The 23179-nt window shown below is 47.1% G+C and overlaps 1 protein-coding gene across 1 annotated transcript in view; it reads left to right on the plus strand.

Moving 5' to 3' along the window:
* Window positions 1–23179, plus strand: part of lrrc69 (leucine rich repeat containing 69) — a 208438-nt gene that overhangs the window by 144291 nt on the left and 40968 nt on the right. The gene's annotated exons all lie outside the window — the stretch shown is intronic.

Below are 23179 nucleotides of genomic sequence, written 5' to 3' on the forward strand. Positions count from 1 at the left end.
CAGGCTGTCACAGGTGAGCCTTTGCTTTCGAAAGCTTCAACAGCCATGACCATCTCAGCATCATGCTCAGTTGCCCCCTCAGTGGTGGTTAGTGGGAGCCTGCTGAGTGCATCAGCGCAGTTTTCAGTGCCCGGTATGTGTCGAATTGTGTAGTCATAGGCGGCTAACGTAAGTGCCCACCTCTGTATGCGGGCCGATGCATTTGTATTTATGGCCTTGTTGTCAGCCAAAAGGGACATTAGGGGTTTGTGATCTGTCTCCAGCTCAAATTTCCTGCAAAACAGGTACTGGTGCATTTTTTTTTACTGCATATACACATGCTAGCGCTTCCTTTTCTACCATCCCATAGCCCCTTTCTGCCTGGGACAGACTTCTGGAGGCATAAGCTACCGGCTATAACTGACCATTGGCATTCACATGCTGCAACATACACCTGATCCCATAGGAGGACGCATCGCACATTAGAACAAGTTTCTTACATGGGTCATATAACGTTAACAGTTTGTTGGAGCATAACAAGTTGCATGCTCTATCAAAAGCCCTTTCTGGCTGTCCCCCCAGACCCAATCGCGACCTTTGCGTAGGAGCACGTGTAGCGGCTCTAACAGCATGCTCAATTTGGGAAGAAAGTTACCAAAATAGTTCAGGAGCCCCAGGAACGAACGCAGCTCCGTCCTGTTACGGGGTCTGGGTGCTCTCTGGATCGGTCTGTTTTGGACGCAGTGGGTCTGATCCCATCTGCTGCTACCCTCCTCCCCAGAAATTCTACCTCTGGAGCTAAGAAGACGCACTTCACTTTTTTCAATCGCAGCCTGACCCGGTCCAGTCTGCGTAGCACCTCCTCCAGGTTGTGGAGGTGTTCTTCAGTATTGCGACCCGTGATGAGGATGTCGTCTTGAAAAACCACCGTCCTTGGAATTGACTTGAGGAGGCTTTCCATATCTTGCTGAAAGATCGCGGCGACCGAACAAATTCCGAACAGACATCTGTTATACTCAAACAACCCCTTGTGTGTCGTGATGGTGGTCAGCTTCTTCAACTCACTTGCCAGCTCCTGGGTCATGTAAGCTGAGGTCAGGTCCAATTTTGAAAAAAGTTTGCCACCGGATAGCGTCGCGAAGAGGTCCTCCGCTCTCGGTAGCGGGTACTGGTTTTGGAGTGACACCCGATTGATGGTGGCCTTGTAATCGCCACATATCCTGACTGACCCATCCGCCTTGAGCACCGGCATGATCGGGCTCGCCCAGTCATTGAATTCGACTGGCTAGACGATGCCTTCCCTCAGCAGGTGGTCCAATTCGCATTCTATCTTTTCCTGCATCACGTACGGCACCGCTCTGGCCTTGTGGTGTACTGGCCTGGCGTCCGGGTTTATGTGAATCACTACCTTGGCTCCCAATGAAAGGGCCGATGCCGGGTTGAAATAATGAGTCAAATTTTTCCAGGACCTGTGAGCATGATACTCGCTCCACAGGAGAAATTGCATTGACATCGCCCCATTTCCAGTTCATGACAGCCAGCCAATTCCTCCCCAGTAGTACGGGACCGTCCCCCGGGACAATCCAGAGTGGCAACCTGTTCTCCGAATCTTTGTGGGTCACGACTACCATGGCGCTACCTAGCACTGGAATGATCTCCTTTATATATGTCAGTAGCCATGCGTCAATCGGCAATAATTTTGGCCTCCTGGCCTTGGACACCCACAACCTTTTGAACTGTTTAATACTCATCAGGGACTAGCTGACCCCCGTGTCTAGCTCCATTAATACTGGGATGCCATTGAGGAGCACTTTCATCATTATCGGTGGCGTCCTGGTATATGAACTGTATATGTGCTCCACATAAACTCGCTGAACTTCAGCTTCCAGCGATTTCCCCCACTGTCCATTTTGCCTCGTAGGGCTTACATCGGGCCCGTTCTCCTTGTACATCAACCTGGCTGCAGGCTTCCTGTACATACGCGCCAAGTGACCGCTGACGTTGCAGTTTCTGCAGGTATATTGCTGATACCTGCAAGCTCTGGCTGGGTGTTTGCCTCCACACCTTCAGCATGTGCTGGAGGCCCCGTTGTTGGAAACAAAAGGTCCATTACCAGTCGATCATCTCTGACTGTCTCTGTAACTTAGCGCACCATTAACAGGTGTTGATGGCCCCATTACTGGCCGCATTGTTCATTGCGATGGCATGAATTGCCGTTCAGCTAGCCATTGTCTCTGTTGAATTCCCCCTTTGGGTTCGACTACATGCCCGATTGTCCGATTGCCCTTGTCTACCTATAGAACTGTGTGTCGCATTAATAATGTTGACTCCCTGGTCGTTTGCCGCATTTGAGCCAAGATTTTTGTCATACATCATTCTGGTCTCTTCCTCCCCTGAGATAAATGCCGAGGCTATCAGAGCCACCGCTTCCAAGGTCAAGTCTTTGGTCTCAATCAATTTCCTGAAAACCCCAGCGTGCCCGATGCCCTCAATAAAAAATCTCACAGCATCTCCGCTCTGCATGCATCTGTGAACTTACATAAGCTCGCCAGTCGCCGGAGATCTGTCACGAAGTCTGGTACGCTTTGCCCTTCTTGCCGCCGATGCGTGTAAAACCAGTGTCTCGCCATGTGCATGCTACTCGCCGGTTTAAGGTGTTCCCCGATCAATTTACTGAGCTCTTCGAACATCTTGTCCGCCGGCTTCTCTGGCGCTAGAAGGTCCTTCATCAGAGAGTACGGTCTGGATCCACAAACCGTCAGGAGATGAGCCCTGCGTTTGTCGGCCGAATCCTGTCCCAACCATTCCTTAGTGACAACACTCTGCTGTAGTCTCTCAATAAAGTCGTCCCAATCATCACCAACACAGTACCTCTCTTCTGTGCTGCTAGTGGCCATGCTCGCGTGGTTTAAATCCCAGTTTCTCGTCGCCAATGATATGTCCTTACTATACAGTATAAATGCACACGAGGCCCATTCTGTGACCAGTTACCTTTATTACCAAGAGATGAAAGTGGGTGGAGCTTCCCCTTTTATACCTGAAAATCCAAATTAGGAGTGTCTCCTACAAGTTCGCCCCTTGTGGTCAATGTTCTCAAGGTATACACCTTGGGTCAGATTATACATGGGTTACAATGATAGTTGAGTACATGACACTCCCAAACTCTCCCGCTCTCGGACTCTCCCGAACTCTCCCGCTCTCGGACTCTCCCGAACGCTCCCACTCTCGGACTCTCCCGCTCTCGGACTCTCCCGAACTCTCCCGCTCTCAGACTCTCCCGAACTCTCCCGCTCTCGGACTCTCCCGAACGCTCCCACTCTCGGACTCTCCCGCTCTCGGACTCTCCCGAATTCTCACGAAGTCACCCACTCTCGGACTCTCCCAAACTCTCCCGCTCTTGAACTCTCCCGGACTTTCCCGCTCTCAGACTCTCTCGGACTCTCTCGCTCTCAGACTCTCTCGGACTCTCCCGAACTTTCCTGCTCTCGGACTCTCCCAAATTCTCCCGCTCTTGGACTCTCCCGAACTCTCCCGCTCTCGGACTCTCCCGAACTCTCCCGCTCTTGGACTCTCCCGAACTCTCCTGCTCTCGGACTCTCCTGAACTCTCCCGCTCACGAACTCTCCCGCTCCCAGATTCTCCCGCTCTCGGACTCTCGACCTTTCCTGCTCCCGCCTCTCCAGAATTCTCCCGCTCTCGGACTCTTCCGAACTCTCCCGCTCTCGGAATCTCCCAAACTCTCCCGCTCTCGGACTCTCCCGAACTCTCCTGCTCTCGGTCTCTCCCGAACTCTCCTGCTCTCGGTCTCTCCCGAACTCTCCTGCTCTCGGTTTCTCCCGAACTCTCCTGCTCTCTGACTCTCCCAAACTCTCCTGCTCTCGGTCTCTCCCGAACTCTCCTGCTCTCGGTCTCTCCCGAACTCTCCTGCTCTCGGACTCTCCCAAATTCTCCTGCTCTCGGTCTCTCCCGAACTCTCCTGCTCTCGGTCTCTCCCGAACTCTCCCGCTCTCGGACTCTCCCAAACTCTCCTGCTCTCTGTAGTCTATGTAGGCAGCTTTAGTAATGACTCCACGAAGCAGGGTATGATACTTAAACTGTATAGACCTGTAGTCCTTTATTTGCAGCTCCTCGAGTGAGGACACCAAGCTGTGAGCTGCTTGAAATACTGGGTTACCTGGGTCTCTAGCAGCAGCACCCTCTGGTGTACAGGTAAGGTATGTACAGTGCAAGGGTACATTCAGTGTTGCATAACAGTGTTACAGATATCACACAGTTAACAGGCATGCATATACAACAACACTCCCCCAAAGCATTTTTCATATCCTTATTGTCATGACCAGAGGAGGTGATCAGTGGTAGGCTATGGGAGGTTGTGGTGAGGGTTGTGATTGCGAGGTGTGACCCCTATGCTTGAGGCTGGCCTCATACGTTTCCCCTCCCTCACACACAGACCAAGTGGGCATCACTGTTGTGGGATTCCTCAGGGGGCGTAGCCACAGCAGCAGTGGGTGGTGTGTATGCACTGTGATGTGGGTAGTTGTGGGGTGGTGGGCAGGGCCACAGGACTGGGTGGGCTCCTTGTCCACCAATTGGGATGAGGGTCAGGTCATCCCAGGGTTTGCCAGGGAAGCTGGAGGGTATTGACCTCATGCTCCTAGTGTTGGCCCTGGTGGCCAGGGGTTGTAGGGCTGGTCTGGTACAGGTTGCCATTGGTGGTGGTTGGTCTGTCCATTGACCACTGTCCCTGTTGTGGGTCTGCTCCCACTGGGTGTGTGTGTGTCCTGCAAGGGGCATCACACTCGTCCCAAAGGTCCAGGCTACATAGTCAGGTAGCCTGCTGGAGCTGGGGGTCTCCCACAAGGGGATTCCATTGGCATCAGCATGGTTCCTGTAAGACCCAATGTCCTTTAGCAGTGTCCTACCAGTATACATGACACCTTGGCTCTGATTACACATAGTTGAGCCTGCATTGTACATTCTAACATTTGCATCACTTTTGGATGTCCTGGTTTCAACACACATGGTTACATTAGGCATTTCACATTTTCTATCATTATTGTTAAGCAAAATAAACTTGTTCTTGACCATACTGACACCTGTATTCATCTCATTCGTCACATTAGTTAAACCAACATCACAATTCATGGTTACATTGCATAAATTTTCATACTTGCACCCTTTAATTGCATCTTTAGCTTTAAAGTCCTTGTACTCAGATAATTGAGACTGTCCCTTTAAATTTATTTGCTTACCGGTCTCCTTTAAGGGAGCCTTCCAATCCGATTGGCCGCTCGGTGCCACGTGTCGCTCCTCCAACGCTGCCCCTCGTGGTATGGCCGTGGCCATTTTGATTACAGGTTCTTCCCCTCGTGGTGCGGCAACCATCTTCTGGCTCTCCTGCAAGTAGGCCGTGGTGCTCTTTTCTTCCACAGGTTCGACCCTGGACGTTGTGAATCCATTTCTTTCGCCGATGTTCACTTCTTGGAGTGCTGCCTTAGCCCGGAAAGTGGAGTTTGGATCTTGAGCCCTGGAAATTTCGCCGTGGTGCTATGGCGTCATCGCCGTGCTGTCAAGCTGGACAGTGGAACCTCCGGATATTGCGATGGATCCATGTTTGAGGTCAATTGCCGGAGCCCGGAGGCCTGGGAGCAGTTTCGCTTGGACAGGATGCAATTGTGATCGGTTGGTGGGATTCATCCAAAGTTCGTCAAAGTTCGTTTGGCTCATCGCAGACTGGCTCACCCTGTGTCACTATCCATAGAAACTGGGACCCTGTCGACGTCTACTTTCATCGCCCACGGAGAACTTTCGGTGGAGCAGGTATGAGTTCCATACTCTTCTTCCAGGGGTTGAGCAACTTCACCTTCATCTGTGTCAGAGCCCCGGTGATCAGCGAACTCATCTAAGTACAGATTTTTTTGCACATCCTTTGAAGGTGCCCTTTGCATGCAGAGTCTTTGTAGCGGCACTGGTGGGCCCTGTGGTTTCCTCCACAGCGCCAACACAGGGCCATCCGGTTTGCCCCATGTGGCGGACTCAGGGTTGCGGGACTTGGGGCAGTGTTTCTGCCCTTAGAAGTATCCATGTGGTGCACTGCTCTCGTCGGTTTAGAGTCCCTTAGTGCTTCATTTGGATGGTCGCCAGTCTCCTTTAGTGTTCCAATCTTTCTACAAGATCGTCCCAATCTTCCCCATCAGTAAATTGCTGAAAGAGGCTGAGATTCGACATACTGAGCGTGAGGTTCGTGACCTCGTATTCTCGTCACCAGTTGTAGTGTATGTAGGCACCTTTAGTAATGACTCCACAAGGCAGGGTATGATACTTAAACTGTATAGACCTGTAATAGAAACATAGAAAATAGGTGCAGGAGTAGGCCATTCGTCCCTTCTAGCCTGCACCGCCATTCAATGAGTTCATGGCTGAACATGCAACTTCAGTATCCCATTTCTGCTTTCTTGCCATACCCCTTGATCCCCCTAGTAATAAGGACTTCATCTAACACCTTTTTGAATATATTTAGTGAATTGGCCTCAACAACTTTCTGTGGTAGAGAATTCCACAGGTTCACCACTCTCTGGGTGAAGAAGTTTCTCCTCATCTCGGTCCTAAATGGCTTACCCCTTATCCTTAGACTGTGACTCCTGGTTCTGGACTTCCCCAACATTGGGAACATTCTTCCTGCATCTAACCTGTCTAAACCTATCAGAATTTTAAATGTTTCTATGAGGTCCCCTCTCATTCTTCTGAACTCCAGTGAATACAAGCCCAGTTGATCCAATCTTTCTTGATCGGTCAGTTCCGCCATCCCGGGAATCAGTCTGGTGAACCTTCGCTGCACTCCCTCAATAGCAAGAATGTCCTTCCTCAAGTTAGGAGACCAAAACTGTACACAATACTCCAGGTGTGGCCTCACCAAGGCCCTGTACAACTGTAGCAACACCTCCCTGCCCCTGTACTCAAATCCCCTCGCTATGAAGGCCAACATGCCATTTGCTTTCTTAACCGCCTGCTGTACCTGCATACCAACCTTCAATGACTGATGTACCATGACACCCAGGTTTCGTTGCACCTCCCCTTTTCCTAATCTGTCACCATTCAGATAATAGTCTGTCTCTCTGTTTTTACCACCAAAGTGGATAACCTCACATTTATCCACATTATACTTCATCTGCCATGCATTTGCCCACTCACCTAACCTATCCAAGTCGCTCTGCAGCCTCATAGCATCCTCCTCGCAGCTCACACTGCCACCAAACTTAGTATCATCCGCAAATTTGGAGATACTACATTTAATCCCCTCGTCTAAATCATTAATGTAAACAGCTGGGGCCCCAGCACAGAACCTTGCGGTACCCCACTAGTCGCTGCCTGCCATTCTGAAAAGTACCCATTTACTCCTACTCTTTGCTTCCTGTCTGACAACCAGTTCTCAATTCATGTCAGCACCCTACCCCCAATCCCATGTGCTTTAACTTTGCACATTAATCTCTTGTGTGGGACCTTGTCGAAAGCCTTCTGAAAGTCCAAATATACCACATCAACTGGTTCTCCCTTGTCCACTCTACTGGAAACATCCTCAAAAAATTCCAGAAGATTTGTCAAGCATGATTTCCCTTTCACAAATCCATGCTGACTTGGACCTATCATGTCACCTCTTTCCAAATGCGCTGCTATGACATCCTTAATAATTGATTCCATCATTTGACCCACTACCGATGTCAGGCTGACCGGTCTATAATTCCCTGTTTTCTCTCTCCCTCCTTTTTTAAAAAGTGGGGTTACATTGCCTACCCTCCACTCGATATGAACTGATCCAGAGTCTGTGGAATGTTGGAAAATGACTGTCAATGCATCCGCTATTTCCAAGGCCACCTCCTTAAGTACTCTGGGATGCATTCCATCAGGCCCTGGGGATTTATCGGCCTTCAATCCCATCAATTTCCCCAACACAATTTCCCGACTAATAAGGATTTCCCTCAGTTCCTCCTTCTTACTCGACCCTCTGACCCCTTTAATATCCTGAAGGTTGTTTGTGTCCTCCTTAGTGAATAACGAACCAAAGTACTTGTTCAATTGGTCTGCCATTTCTTTGTTCCCCATTATGACTTCCCCTGATTCTGACTGCAGGGGACTACGTTTGTCTTTACTAACCTTTTTCTCTTTACATATCTATCGAAACTTTTGCAATCCGTCTTAATGTTCCCTGCAAGCTTCTTCTCGTACTTCATTTTCGCTGCCCTAATCAAACCCTTTGTCCTCCTCTGCTGAGTTCTAAATTTCTCCCCGGGATCGCTGCTATTTCTGGCCAATTTGTATGCCACTTCCTTGGCTTTAATATTATCCCTGATTTCCATTGATAGCCACGGTTGAGCCACTTTCCCTTTTTTATTTTTACGCCAGACAGGAATGTACAATTGTTGTAGTTCATCCATGCGGTCTCTAAATGTCTGCCATTGCCCATCCACAGTCAACCCCTTAAGTATCATTCGCCAATCTATCCTAGCCAATTCATGCCTCATGCTTTCAAAGTTACCCTTCTTTAAGTTCTGGACCATGGTCTCTGAATTAACTGTTTCATTCTCCGTCCTAATGCAGAATTCCACCTTCTGGCCACTCTTCCCCAAGGGGCCTCGCACAATGAGATTGTTAATTAATCCTCTCTCATTACACAACACCCAGTCTAAGATGGCCTCCCCCCTAGTTGGTTCCTCGACATATTGGTCTAGAAAACCATCCCTTATGCACTCCAGGAAATCCTCCTCCACCGTATTGCTTCCAGCTTGGTTAGCCCAATCTATGTGCCCTTTATTTGCCCTGTAGTCCTTTATTTGCAGCTCCTCGAGTGAGGACCTCAAGCTGTGAGCTCCTTTATATATTGGGTTATCTGCAGTGTGCAGCTAACCCTTAGGTCTCCAGCAGCAGTCCCCTCTGGTGTACAGGTAAGTTGTGTACAGTGTAAGAGTACATTCAGTGTTGCATAACAGTGTTACAAACATGACACAGTAAACAGGCATGCATATACAACACTCTTGGACTCTCCCGAACTCTGCCGCTCTGGGATTCTCCCGAACTCTCCTGCTCTCGGACTCTCCCGGACTCTCCCGCTCTTGGGCTCTCTCGGACTCTCCCGGTCTCGGACTGTCCCGGACTCTCCCGCTCTCGGACTCTCCCGAACTCTCCTGAACTCTCCCGCTCTTGGACTTTCCTGAACTCTCCCGCTCTTGGACTTTCCTGAACTCTCCCGCTCACGGACTCTCTCAGACTCTCCCGCTTTCGGAATCTCTTGGACTCTCCTGCTCTCGGACTTTCCTGAACTCTCCCGCTCTTGGACTCTCCTGCTCTCGGACTGTCCCGAACTCTCCCGAACTCTCACGCTCTTGGACTCTCCTGCTCTCGGACTGTCCCGAACTCTCCCGAACTCTCCCGCTCTCGGACTCTCCCGCTCTTGGACTCTCACGAACTTTCCTGCTCTCGGACTCTTCCAAACTCTTCCGCTCTCGAACTCTCCCGCTTTCTGACTCTCCTAAACTATTCCGCTCTCAGACTCTCCCGCTCTCGGACTCTCCCGAACTCGACTCTCCCGAACTCTCCCGCTTTCGGTCTCTCCTAAACTCTCCTGTTCTTGGTCTCTCCTGAACTTTCCTGCTCTCGGATTCTCCCGAACTCTTCCGCTCTCGGACTCTCCTGAACTATTCCGCTCTCGGACTCTCCTGCTCTCGGAACTCTCCTGGACTCTCCCGCTCTCACGATGTAGAAAGATCTTGAAGTCTATGACTATCCTCCTCACTGTTCACTATACTTCCAAGTTTTGTGTCACACGCAAATTTTGAAATTGTGCCCTGTACACCCACATTCAAGTCATTAATATATCAAGAAAAGCAGTGGTCCTAGTACCGCTCCCTGGGAACATCACTGTATATCTTCCTTCAGTCTGAAAAACAACCATTCACCACTATTCTCTGTTTCCTGTCACTTAGCCAATTTTATATCTATGCAGGCACTGTCCTTTTTATTCCATGGGCTTCAAATTTGCTGGAAACCTATTATGTGGCACTTTGTCGAACACCTTTTGGAAATCCATGTGCACCACGTCAACTGCACTGCCTTCATCAACCCCTCTGTTACCTCATCAAAGAACTCGATCAAGTTGGTTAAACATGATTTGCCTTTAACAAATCCATGCTGACTTTCCTTAATTAATCCACACTTGACCAAGTGACTGTTAATTTTGATCCTGATTGTTGTTCTAAAAGCTTCCCTACTACCGATGTTAAACTGACTGCCCTATAGTTGCTGGATTTATAATTATACTCTTTTTTTGAACAAGGGTGTAACTATTGCAATTCTCCAGTCTTCTGGCACCACCCCCGTTTCTAAGGAGGATGGGAAGATTATAGCCAGTACCTCCGCGATTTCTTCCTTCACTTCCCTCAGTATCCGAGAATGCAACCCATCCGATCCTGGTGACCTACCTACTTTAAGTACAGCCAGCCTTTCTAGTATCTTGTCTTTATCAATTCTTAACTCATCCTGTATCTCCTCTACCTCCTCCTTTACTATGTCTATGGCAGCATCTTCTTCCTTGGTGAAGACAGATGCAAAGTATTCATTTAGTACCTCAGCCATACCCTTTGCCTCTATGCGTAGCTTTCCTTTTTAGTCCCTAATCGACCCCACCCCTCCTCTTACTATCCATTTACTATTTATATGCCTATAGAAGACTTTTGGATTACCTTTTATGTTAGCTGCCATTTAATCTCATACCCATTCTTTGCCTTTCTTATTTTCTTTTTCACTTCTCTAAATTTTCTATATTCAGCTTGATTCTGAGATGTATTCTCGACCTGACATTTGCCATACGCGCTCTTTTTCTGCTTTATTTTACTCACTATCTCTTTCGTCATCCAGGAAGATGACTTTAGTTGCCTTACCTTTCCCCCTAGTGGGAATGTACCTCGACTGTACCCAAACTATTTCCTCTTTAAAAGCAGCCCATTGTTTCACTACAGTTTTGCCTGCCAATCTTTGATTCCAATTTACCTGGACCAGATCCATTCCCATCCCACTGAAACTTGCCTTCCTCCAAGTAAGGGGCCAATTTTCAGTACCTCACCGCCCGCTGCCGTCGACTGCCACCCACTCCCGCCGACATTCCTCCTGAAAATCCGCCTAGTGCCACTTTCAGGGTGGCCTGGAGCGGGCGGGAGGGGAGAGCCGCTGGGAACCGCCTGCTGATGTCAGCGGCCAGCCGAGTGGCGCAACTGAGCTCCCGCCCGCCGAACTCCCAGATTCCTGTGGGCGGGACTCGGGGGTGGATCGCTGGCTGGAGGCTGGTCTGTCCCCGACGGTGAGTATGAAGAACCTGAAAAAAAGGTAAGTGAACATTTTAATACTTTTTTTCAACACCGACTGACTTGCATGGGGTCCCCTGAAGGTCTTTGGATACTTTTTTTATTTTTTGCTGTTGGTATTTTTTTAAGGTCTTCGACCCTCCGTCGGCCCGACTCCATCCTCGGCGGCATTTGGGCACACGTCTCGCCCGCTGCCGCCCAGATTGGTGGCACACGTCTTCCATTTGCCGCCCGCCGACCTTTGAAGGACCTTCTTCCTGAATATCCCGGCCAAAGTACCATCTGGTAGATTGCTCCCTGTCCTTTCCCATAGCTAATCCAAACCTTATGATACTATAATCACTGTTCGCTAAATGTTCACCTACTGACACTTACTCCCCTTGACCTACCTCATTCCCCAGAACCAGATCCAGCAATGTATCCTTCCTCATTGGGCCGGAAACATACTGATCAAGAAAGTTCTCCTGAACGCACTTCAGAAATCCTTGCCCTTCTTTGCCCTTTACACTATTATTATCCCAGTCTATATTAGGATAATTGAAGTATCCCATTATCACTACTCTATAGTTCTTGCATCTCTCTCTAAGTTCTCTGCAAATTTGCTCCTCCATACTTTTCTCAGTAGTTGATGGTCTATAGAGTATACCTCCCCATGAGGGTATTGGTCCTGGCTCTGTTGAGGTGCAACCTGTCCAGCTTGTACAGATCCCACTTCCCCCAGAACCAGCCCAATGCCTCAGGAATCTGAAGCCCTCCCTCCTGCACCATCTCTCCAGCCATGCATTCATCTGCTCTATCCTCCTGTTTCTTATACTCACTCACATGTGGCACTAGGAGTAATCCAGAGATCATTACCTTTGAGGTCTTGCTTTTTAATTTATTTCCTAGCTCACTAAAAACTGCCTGCAGGACCTCATCCCTCTTTCTAGCTATGCCATTGGTATGACTATGGACTACGGCCTCTGGCTGTTCATCCTCCCCCCTCAGAACGTTCTGCAGCTGCTCAGTGACATCCTTGACGGTGGCACCAGGGTGGCAACATACCATCCTGGAGTCACGTCTGGGGCCGCAGAAACACCTGTCTGCTCCCCTAACATCGAATCCCCTACCACTATTGCTTTCCCTGTCTCCACCCATCCCCCCGTCTCCCATACAGCTGAGACACCCGTGGTGACATGGACTTGGTTTTGGCTGTTATCCCCAGAGGAACCAAGAATACTGGTTGGAGAGTGAGATACAGTCAGGGGACTCCTACACTACCTGCATGGTCCTCCTCTTCTGTCTGGCAGTTACCCATTCCCCCTCTGCCTGCACACTCCTTAGCTATGGGGTGCCAACCGCCTGAAACGTATTATCAATGTAGCACTCAGCCTCGTGAATGTACGAGCTGATGCTCAAGCTCCGAAACCCAGAGATCGAGCTCCTCCAGCTGAGAACACCTCCAGCACATGTGGTTGTCCAGAACATGGGAAGTTTCCTGGAGTTCCCACATGGCACAGGATATGCATTCCATGGGACCGAGCTGCCCTGCTATGCCTTTATTGTTTCAACTATTAACCATCTTTTCTTTTTTTAAGCAACTTAGGAAATGGGGGTGCAGGGGGCATCAGTTTTAATGTCTCATTCCAAAGCTTACACCTTCAACAGTGATTTCTCCCTCAGAACTGCACTGAAAAGTCAGCCTAGATTATGTGCTCAAATCGTGGAATAGGGCTTGAGCCCACGACCTTCTGATTCAGAGATGAGAGTGCTATCAATTAGCCAAGCTGACAGTAAAGAGTAAATATGGGTGCAAAGTCCTCTGAAGTTCAGTTGCAATTTAAATTGCTGCATTCTCTTTAGGTAGTCAGGTGCAGACATCAGTTTGACTGCAATGCTATTCTAGTACTGAACAGAAGAAAATGATTAATACCCATTTTTCCTCTGCATTGCACCTTTGGTATTCTGGTTGAATTTGAGCTAAATTTCCAACCCATATTCTTTCCTGGCTTCCTATGGCCTTACCTCATCCCCATTACTGCTGAAACCCTTATCCATACATTCATTATCTCCAGTCTTAATTTCTCCAATGACATCCTCACTGGCCTTCTGAGATCCACCCTATACAATCTCTAATTGTCCAAAACTCAGCTACCCACATCATGTCCAACACTAAGTTCTGATCATCTATCGTCTGTATTTGTAGCCTCCATTGGCTACCTATCTCTAATTGCATTGAATTCAAAATTCTTAACCCTGTTTACAAATCCTTTCAAGGCCTTATCTGTCCCCTCCCCCACCACCTCTACAACCTCATCAAGGTTTATGTCCAAGCCAATGCTCTTTCGTCCTTTGACTCTGGTCTCCACCCTCATATCATCAATAGTAGAGTCATGAACCATCTGGACACCCCTCTCTGGAACTCCCATTTTAAAACTCTTTCAACTTGCTACTTCTCCCCTGCCTTTAAAAGCTTTCTTAAAATTTATTTTTCTGACAATGCCGCCCATCATATTTCCTAACTCTCCTACTGCTTAACATCTGTTTCTCTTCTGCAAAGTGCCATAGACAATTTTACATTAAAGGTACTTTATGAGTGTAAGTTGCTGATGTTGCTTTTCCCTGTTATATTTTTCTATTTCTATTTTTAACTTTTATTCTGTTTCTTTTTCTTTGATTTTCTATCTCTCATTTAAAAACACATTTTCCTTTTTTAATTTCTCCATAATTACTGGATGTCTATGCACCTTATGCTTTACTATTCTTCAGGTTGTAGTCACAAGTTAATAAGGCCATAGAAAATGCAAACAAAGCATGGGGGTACATTTCTAGAGTAATAGAATTGAAAAGCAGGGAAGTTATTAAACTTGTTTGGAACCTTGCTTAACCACACTTGGAGTACTGTGTAAAGTTCTAGTCTCCATATTATAAACAGAATATAGAGGCACTGGAGAAGGTACAAAAAAGATTTATAAGGATGGTGCCAGAACTGAGAGGTTATAACTATCAGGAAAGACTGAAAAGGCTGAGATGAGTCCTCATAGTGATCATTAAAATTATGAAGGTGTTTGATAGGGTGGACATAGATAAGATGTTTCCACTTGTGGAGGAGTCCAAAATTAGGGGCTATAAATATAAGATAGTCACTAATAAATCCAATAAGGAATTCAGGAGAAACTTCTTTACCCAGAGAGTGGTTATAATATGGAACTTTCTACCACATGGAGTAGTTGAGGTGAATAGCATTGATGCATTTAAGGGAAAAACAGATAAGTACATGAAGGTAAAAAAACCCAAAATGGCGTCCGTACAAGGGAAGAAGCTGATTGGTGAGTAGCTGGTAATTTTTTTAAGCCTTCAGTTTATTTCTGTTCAGTTAGTTAATAGTCTATTAAATAGAGGCATGGCAAGACACCTCAGTCCTGTAGAATGCACATGTTGTGCCAGTTAGGAACTCCAGGATGCTTCCCGTGTCCTGGACAACCACATGTGCAGGAAGTGTCTTGGCAGAGGGGTCAACAACCAGGGAGCATAGATTTAAAGTAATTGGGGGGAGGTTTAGAAGAGATATGAGGGAAAATGTCTTCACCCAGACGGTGGTGGGAGTCTGGAACTCACTTCCTGAAAGGCTGGTAGAGGCAGAAACCCTCATCACATTTAAAAAATACTCGGATGTGCACTTGAAGTGCTGTAACCTACAGGGCTACGGACCAAGAGCTGGAAAGTGGGTTTAGGCTGGATAGCTCTTGGTCGGCCAGTGCGGACATGATGGGCCTCCTTCCATGCTGTAACTTTCTATGATTCTATGATTCTAAATGTCATCAGCTGTAAGAGCTTGAGCTCTGGCTTTCAGATGCCACTGAGTGGCTGTAGGACATTCTGAGTTGGGGGGGGGAGGCGGTGGTGAACAGCTAGAGGTCATAGTCCATATTGGTCAGTATCAGTGACATCGGTAGAAAGATGGATGAGGTCCTGCAAGCAGATTTTAGGAAAGAGATTAATAAGCAGGACCTCGAAGGTAGTGATCTCTGGATTGCTTCCGGTGCCATGAGCTAGTGAGTACAGAAATAGGAGGATAGAGCAAATGAATGCAGGGCTTCAGAGATGGTGCATGAGGGAGGGCTTTAGATTACTGGGATATTTGGACTACTTCTGGGGGAGGTGGAACCTGTACAGGCCAGACGGGTTGCCACCTCAACAAAGCCAGGACCAATGTCCTCCCAGGGTGGTTTACTGGTGCTGTTGAGGAGGGTTTAACCTAATTTGGCAGGGGGATGAGCACCAGGATGTAGAAAGGAGAAACAAGGTGCATAATGGATTGGGAGAGACAGATAGCACTAGAGTAAGAAATGGTATGGTATTAGGTGGGGTCAGACTAAGAGAATACAAGAAGGCCTATAGAGTAATGATAATGGGAGAATTCAATTACCCTAATATATACTGGAATAGAAATAGTGTAAAGGGCAGAGAGGGGTAACAATTTCTGAAGTGTGTTCAGGAGAACTGTCTTGTTCAGTATGTTTCCGACCCAACGAGCAAGGAGGCATTGCTGGATCTAGTTCTGGGGAATAAGGTGGGTCAAGTGGAGCAAGTGTCAGTAAGGGAACATTTAGGGAACAGTGATCATAGGGGATTACATTTCCCCTTCCCTTAAGGCCTGTTCCCATTTTGAAAATTCCGTTCCTACATTATTCTGGCAGTGATCCGTTCCCCCCCACTACTGCTCCGCTGCTGCCAATCCTTTCTAAGTAACGCCGTCAATGTCCCCCCACCCCCCCGATCGCGAAATTCCACAGAGAAAATCTTGCTGTCGCTGCTCGGTGTCACCAGCACCTTTTTCTGCCAGTGCACTGTGTTTGGAGTGTGCTCAAAATGGTGGTGCAGCAGCCATTAAAGGGGAGGACGTACTGGGAGGCTGCCACCTTAATTTTTTTTAATCGGCCGACTGCCATGTCTTAGTCGACAATAATGTCCCCGGGTTCAGCCGGGCCACCAAAAAGTAGCCTGCACCCCCTCTTGGGAGCTAGGCCGTTGGCCTGGCCAAAACCCACCCTGGTGGCCCAGTGGACCCAACTTCAAGAATCGCACAGGCTCTCCCCTTTAAGGGAAGCGACATGGTGATGCGCCAGCCTGATGACATCATCAGCACTACGCTGATGAGTGACAGTGGTGGACACTCTGCCCGCCCCAACTTCCGCCCCCCTAGTGTGCGAACTTCCGCTCATTGCCACACTTCCGCCCCCATTATGACTGACTTCCAGTCCACTGGGGAAAAAAAAGCCAAAGAGTGGAATTTTGCTCAAGAGGCCAGTGCGTCAACCGCGCTGGTAAAAACATCTGAAACAGGGTAGGTGCGCCGTGTTTCCGGCGGTGGGCAATTTCGGCCCCATAGTATCATAAGGTTTAGATGAGCTATGGAAAGGACAAGGAGTAATGTAGAATAAAAAATACTTAATTGGAAGAGGGTTGAGAACAGATCTGACCCAAATAAATTGGAATCAAAGATTGGCTGGAAAAACTGCAATCAAATAATGGGCTGCATTTAAAGAGGAGATGGTTTGAGTACAGTCAAGGTACATTCCCACAAGGGGGAAAGATTTGGCAACTGAGTTCCCTGGATGACGAAAGAGATAGGGAGTAAGATGAAGCAGAAAAAGGAGCCGTATGACAGATGTCAGGTTGATAATATAAGTGAGAACCAGGCTGAATATAGAAGGTTCAGAGGGTTAGTGAAAAAGGAAATAAAAGGGGCAAAGAGAAAGTATGATAATAGACTGGCTGCTAACATAAAAGGGAATCCAAAAGTCTTCCATAGGTATATAAACAGTAAATGGGTAGTGAGAGGAGACGTGGGGCTGATTCGGGACCAAAAGGGAGATCTATATATGGAGGCAGAGTGAATGGCTGAGGTACTAAATGAGTACTTTGCATCTGTCTTTACCAAGGAAGAAGATGTTGCCAAAGTCATAGTGCAAGAATTGAGATACTGGATGGGCTAAAAATTGATAAAGAGGACGTACTAGAAAGGCTGGCTGTACTTAAGTAGATAAGTCACCAGAACCGGATGGGATGCATCCGAGGATGCTGAGGGAAGTTGTTATGTATGTATGTAAACCTTACCAAAATGTAAGATTTGCCACAAGGGGGCACACCTGTGGGAGACCTAAGGGTCACCTGTGCACCCTAGGGCAAGCAGGTATAAAAGGTGATTTACCATGCTGCTTCCCCACTCTGGAGTCTGAATAAAGAGACCAAGGTCACAACAGTTTGAGCTTGCAATACAGTCCTGTGGATTTATTCTGAACATAACAGAAGTAAAGGTGGAAATTGCAGGGGTACTAGCCATAATCTTCCAATCCTCCTTCGATACGGGGGTGGTACCAGGGGAGCTGATCGAGTGAGGTCAGCACTTCAATGCTGGGGATGTTAGCCTGGACGAGGACGATGATGTTGGTGCGCCTGTCCTCCCAGGGGATTTGTAGGATCTTGCGGAGACATTGTTGGTGATATTTCTCCAGTAACTTGAGATGTCTGCTGTACATGGTCCATGTCTCTGAGCCGTACAGGAGGGCAGTTATTACTACAGCCCTGTAGACCATGAGCTTGGTGGCAGTTTTGAGGGCCTGGTCCTCAAACACTCTTTTCCTCAGGCGGCCGAAGGCTGCACTGGCGCACTGGAGGCAGTGTTGGATCTCGTCGTCGATGCCTGCTCTTGTTGATAGGAGGCTCCCGAGATATGGGAAGTGGTCCACGGTGTCCAGGCTAATATCCCCAGCAGTGAAGCACTGACCACACTTGATCAGCTCCGCTGAGCAAGCCACATAGTTCGTATGCCAAACACGAGACTCCCAAAGCAAGTGCTCTACTTGGTGGTGGATAAGCTTTTAGAAATGATAATCACAAATGATGACAATGATTATGACAAAATTAGCAGTCACTTGGACAAATGTGGATTAATTAAGGAAAGCCAGCACAGATTTGTTAAAGGCAAATCATGTTTAACTAACTTGAGTTTTTGATGAGGTAACATGGTTGATGAATGCAATGTGTACTTGGTGTACTTGGACTTCCAAAAGGCGATTGAAAAAGTGCCACATAATATGCTTGCCAGCAAAGTTGAAGCCCATGGAATAAAAGGGACAGTGACAGCATAGATACAAAATTGGCTAAGTGACAGGAAACAGCGAGTAGTGGTGAACGGTTGTTTTTCAGACTGGAGGAAGATACACAGTGGTGTTCCCTATGGGTCAGTACTCGAGGACCACTGCTTTTCTTGATATATATTAATGACTTGGACTTCGGTGTACAGGGCACAATTTCAAAATGTTCATGTGACACAAAACTTGAAAGGAGAGTGAACGGTGAGGAGGAGAGTGATAGACTTCATGAGGACAGAGACAGGCTGGTGGAATGGGCGGACACTTGGCAGATGAAATTTAACGTAGGAAAAAGTGAAGTGATACATTTTGGTAGGAAGAATAAGAACAGGCAATATAAACTAAAGGGTACAATTCTAAAGAAGGTGCAGGAACACAGAGACCTTGTGGTGTATGTGGGGAACAGTTTTTCTCGAACTGCTCTGACTAGAGCCCACATGATTTTGCACACTTCTAACAAATCTCGTCTCAACTTTCTCTACTCTAAGGAGTACCACCACAACTTCTCCAGTCTATCCACATTACAGAAGTCCCTCATTCCTGGAATTATTCTTGTAACTTTTTTCTGCCGCAGGGATCAGTGCTGGGATCCCAACTATTTACAATCTATATTAAAGACTTGGAGGAAGAGACTGAGTGTAACGTAGCCAAGTTTGCCGATGATACAAAGATGGGAGGAAAAGCAATGTGTGACGAGGACTCACAAAATCTGCAAAAGGACATAGACAGGCTAAGTGAGTGGGCAAAAATTTTGCAGATGGAGTATAATATTGGAAAGTGTGAGATCATGCACTTTGGCAGAAAAAATCAAAGAGCAAGTTATTAATTAAATGGAGAAAGATTGCAAAGTGTTGCAGTACAGCGGGACCTGGAGGTACTTGTGCATGAAACACAAAAGGTTAGTATGCAGGTACAGCAAGTGATCAGGATGGCCAATCGAATCTTGGCCTTTAATGCAAAGGAAATGGAGTATAAAAGCAGGGAAGTCTTGCTACAGTTGTACAGGGTATTGGTGAGGCCACACCTGGAATACTGCGTGCAGTTTTGGTTTCCATATTTACGAAAGGATATACTTGCTTTGGAGGCAGTTCAGAGAAGGTTCACAAGGTTGATCCCAGAGATGAGGAGGTTGATTATGAGGAAAGGTTGAGCAGGTTGGGCCTCTACTCATTGGAATTCAGAAGGATGAGAGGTGATCTTATCGAAACGTATAAGATTATGAGGGGGCTTGACAAGGTGGATGCAGAGAGGATGTTTCCACTGATAGGGGAGATTAGAACTAGAGGGCAAAATCTTAAAATGAGGGGCCGCCCATTTAAAACTGAGATGAGGAGAAATTTCTTCTCTCAGTGGGTTGTGGATCTGTGGAATTCGCTGCCTCAGAGAGCTGTGAAAGCTGGGACATTGAATAATTTAAGACAGAAATAGACAGTTTCTTAAACGATAAGGGAATAAGGGGTTCTGAAGAGCGGGCAGGGAAGTGGACCTGAATCCATGATCGGATCAGCCATGATCGTATTAAATGGCGGAGCAGGCTCGAGGGGCCGTATAGCCTTCTCCTGCTCCTATTTATGTTCTTATGTAATTCATTGAATTTGGCAGGGCAGGTTGAGAAACCGGTTTAAAAAGCAGATGATATCCTGGGCTTTATAGATAGAGGCATAGAGTACAATAGCAAGGAAGTTATATCATGAACCTTTTTAAACCCTGGTTCGTCCTCAACTGGAGTATCGTGTCCAATTATGGGCACCGCACTTTAGGAAGGATGTGAAGGCCTTAGAGTGGGTGCAGAAAAGCTTTACAAGAATAATTCCAGGAATGAGGGACTTCTGTAATGTGGATAGACTGGAGAAGCTCTGGTGGTACTCCTTAAAGTAGAGAAGGTTGAGACAAGATTTAATAGAGGTGTGCAAATTCATGAGAGGTCTAGACAGAGCAGTTAGAGAGAAACTGTTCCCATTGGCGGAAGGATCCAGAACCGGAGGACACAGATTTAAGGTGATTGGCAGAAGAACCAAAGGCGACATGATGAAAAACCTTTTTACACAGAGAGTGGTTAGGATCTGGAATGCACTGCCTGAAAGGGTGGTGAAGGCAGATTCAATCATGGCTTTCAAAAGGGAATTGGATAAATACCTGAATAAAACAAATTTGCACAGTTACAGGGAAAGGGCGGAGGAGTGGGACTAGCTGAATTGCTTTTGCAGAGAGCCCACATTGGCTAGACAGGCCGAATGGCTTTCTTTTGTACTGTAACCATTCTATGATTCTAGGACTAAAGAATAGAAGGATATGTTGATGGGGTTAGATGAAGTAGGGTGGGAGGAGACTCTTGTGGAGCATAAGCACCGGCATAGACCTGTTGGGCTGAATGGCCTGTTCTGTGCTATAAATAATATGTAATTCTGTGTAATCTTCTGATTTGGACTTTTTTTAATATCTGGCACAATCCCCAGAATCTCCTGGCTTTCATTTCTATCTCTGGTATCTCCTGGGCTTTTAGTCTCTACTTCTGAGCTCTGGCAACTATAATTTCACATTTCTCAGCTCTATATCTAGGGTTCCTTGGCTTTATCACAGGGATCAAGCTTTAGGCCATCATACCAACATAAAAGCAGTTATGTCTATTTATGTATCAGAACAACAGCTGCTGAGGTTGCTTTCTGCTCATTAATGAGGTATTTTACCTTTGTTTTAAGCTTTACTCACTTCGACTAAAAATTACTGGTCACGGGAATGTGGGAAGGGAGGACCTTGAGACAATCATTATCACTACGGGGGTAGTGCTGGACAGGCTAATGGGACTCAAGGTAGACAAGTCCCCTGGTCCTGATGAAATGAATCCCAGGGTATTAAAAGAGATGGTGGAAGTTATAGCAGATGCATTCGTTATAATCTACCAAAATTCTCTGGACTCTGGGGAGGTGCCATTGGATTGGAAAGCAGCTAATGTAACGCCTCTCTTTAAAAAAGGGGGCAGACAAAAGGCAGGTAACTATTGGCCAGTTAGTTTAACATCTGTAGTGGGGAAAATGCTTGAAGCTATCATTAAAAAAGAAATAGCGGGACATCTAGATAGGAATAGTGCAATCAAACAGACGCAGCATGGATTCATGAAGGGGAAATCATGTGTAACTAATTTACTGGAATTCTTTGAGGATATAACGAGCATGGTGGATAGCGGTGTACCGATGGATGTGGTGTATTTAGATTTCCAAAAGGCATTCGATAAGGTGCCACACAAAAGGTTACTGCAGAAGATAAAGGTACGCGGAGTCAGAGGAAATGTATTAGCATGGATCGAGAATTGGCTGGCTAACAGAAAGCAGAGAGTCGGGATAAATGGGTCCTTTTCGGGTTGGAAATCGGTGGTTAGTGGTGTGCCACAGGGATCGGTGCTGGGACCACAACTGTTTACAATATACATCGATGACCTGGAAGAGGGGACAGAGTGTAGTGTAAATAAATTTGCAGATGACACAAAGATTAGTGGGAAAGCGGGTTGTGTAGAAGACACAAAGAGGCTGCAAAGAGATTTAGATAGGTTAAGCGAATGGGCTAAGGTTTGGCAGATGGAATACAATGTCGGAATATGTGAGGTCATCCACCTTGGGAAAAAAAACAGTAAAAGGGAATATTATTTGAATGGGGAGAAATTACAACATGCTGCAGTGCAGAGGGACCTGGGGGTCCTTGTGCATGAATCCAAAAAGTTAGTTTGCAGGTGCAGCAGGTAATCAGGAAGGCGAATGGAATGTTGGCCTTCATTGCGAGAGGGATGGAGTACAAAAGCAGGGAGGTCCTGCTGCAACTGTACAGGGTATTGGTGAGGCTGCACCTGGAGTACTGCGTGCAGTTTTGGTCACCTTACTTAAGGAAGGATATACTAGCTTTGGAAGGGGTACAGAGACGATTCACTCGGCTGATTCCGGAGATGAGGGGGTTACCTTATGATGATAGATTGAGTAGACTGGGTCTTTACTTGTTGGAGTTCAGAAGGATGAGGGGTGATCTTATAGAAACATTTAAAATAATGAAGGGGATAGACAGGATAGAGGCAGAGAGGTTGTTTCCACTGGTCGGGGAGACTAAACTAGGGGGCACAGCCTCAAAATAGTGGGGAGCCAATTTAAAACCGAGTTGAGAAGGAATTCCTTCTCCCAGAGGGTTGTGAATCTGTGGAATTCTGTGCCCAAGGAAGCAGTTGAGGCTAGCTCATTGAATGTATTCAAATCACAGATCGATAGATTTTTAACCAATAAGGGAATTAAGGGTTATGGGGAGCGGGCGGGTAAGTAGAGCTGAGTCCACGGCCAGATCAGTCGTGATCTTGTTGGGTGGCGGAGCAGGCTCGAGGGGCTAGATGGCCTACTCCTGTTCCTAATTCTTATGTTCTTATGTTCTTATGTTCTTATTAATGTTGGGGAGGTCCAGAACCAGGGGTCACAGTCTAAGGATAAGGGGTAAGCCATTTAGGACCGAGATGAGGAGAAACCTCTTCACCCAGAGAGTGGTGAACCTGTGTAATTCTCTACCACAGAAAGTTGTTGAGGCCAATTCACTAAATATATTCAAAAAGGAGTTAGATGTAGTCCTTACTACTAGGGGGATCAAGGGGTATGGCGAGAAAGCAGGAATGGGGTACTGAAGTTGCATGTTCAGCCATGAACTCATTGAATGGCGGTGCAGGCTTGAAGGGCCAAATGGCCTACT

This window comes from Pristiophorus japonicus, chromosome 1 (genome assembly GCF_044704955.1).
Source record: "Pristiophorus japonicus isolate sPriJap1 chromosome 1, sPriJap1.hap1, whole genome shotgun sequence".
Taxonomy (NCBI): Eukaryota; Metazoa; Chordata; class Chondrichthyes; family Pristiophoridae; genus Pristiophorus; species Pristiophorus japonicus.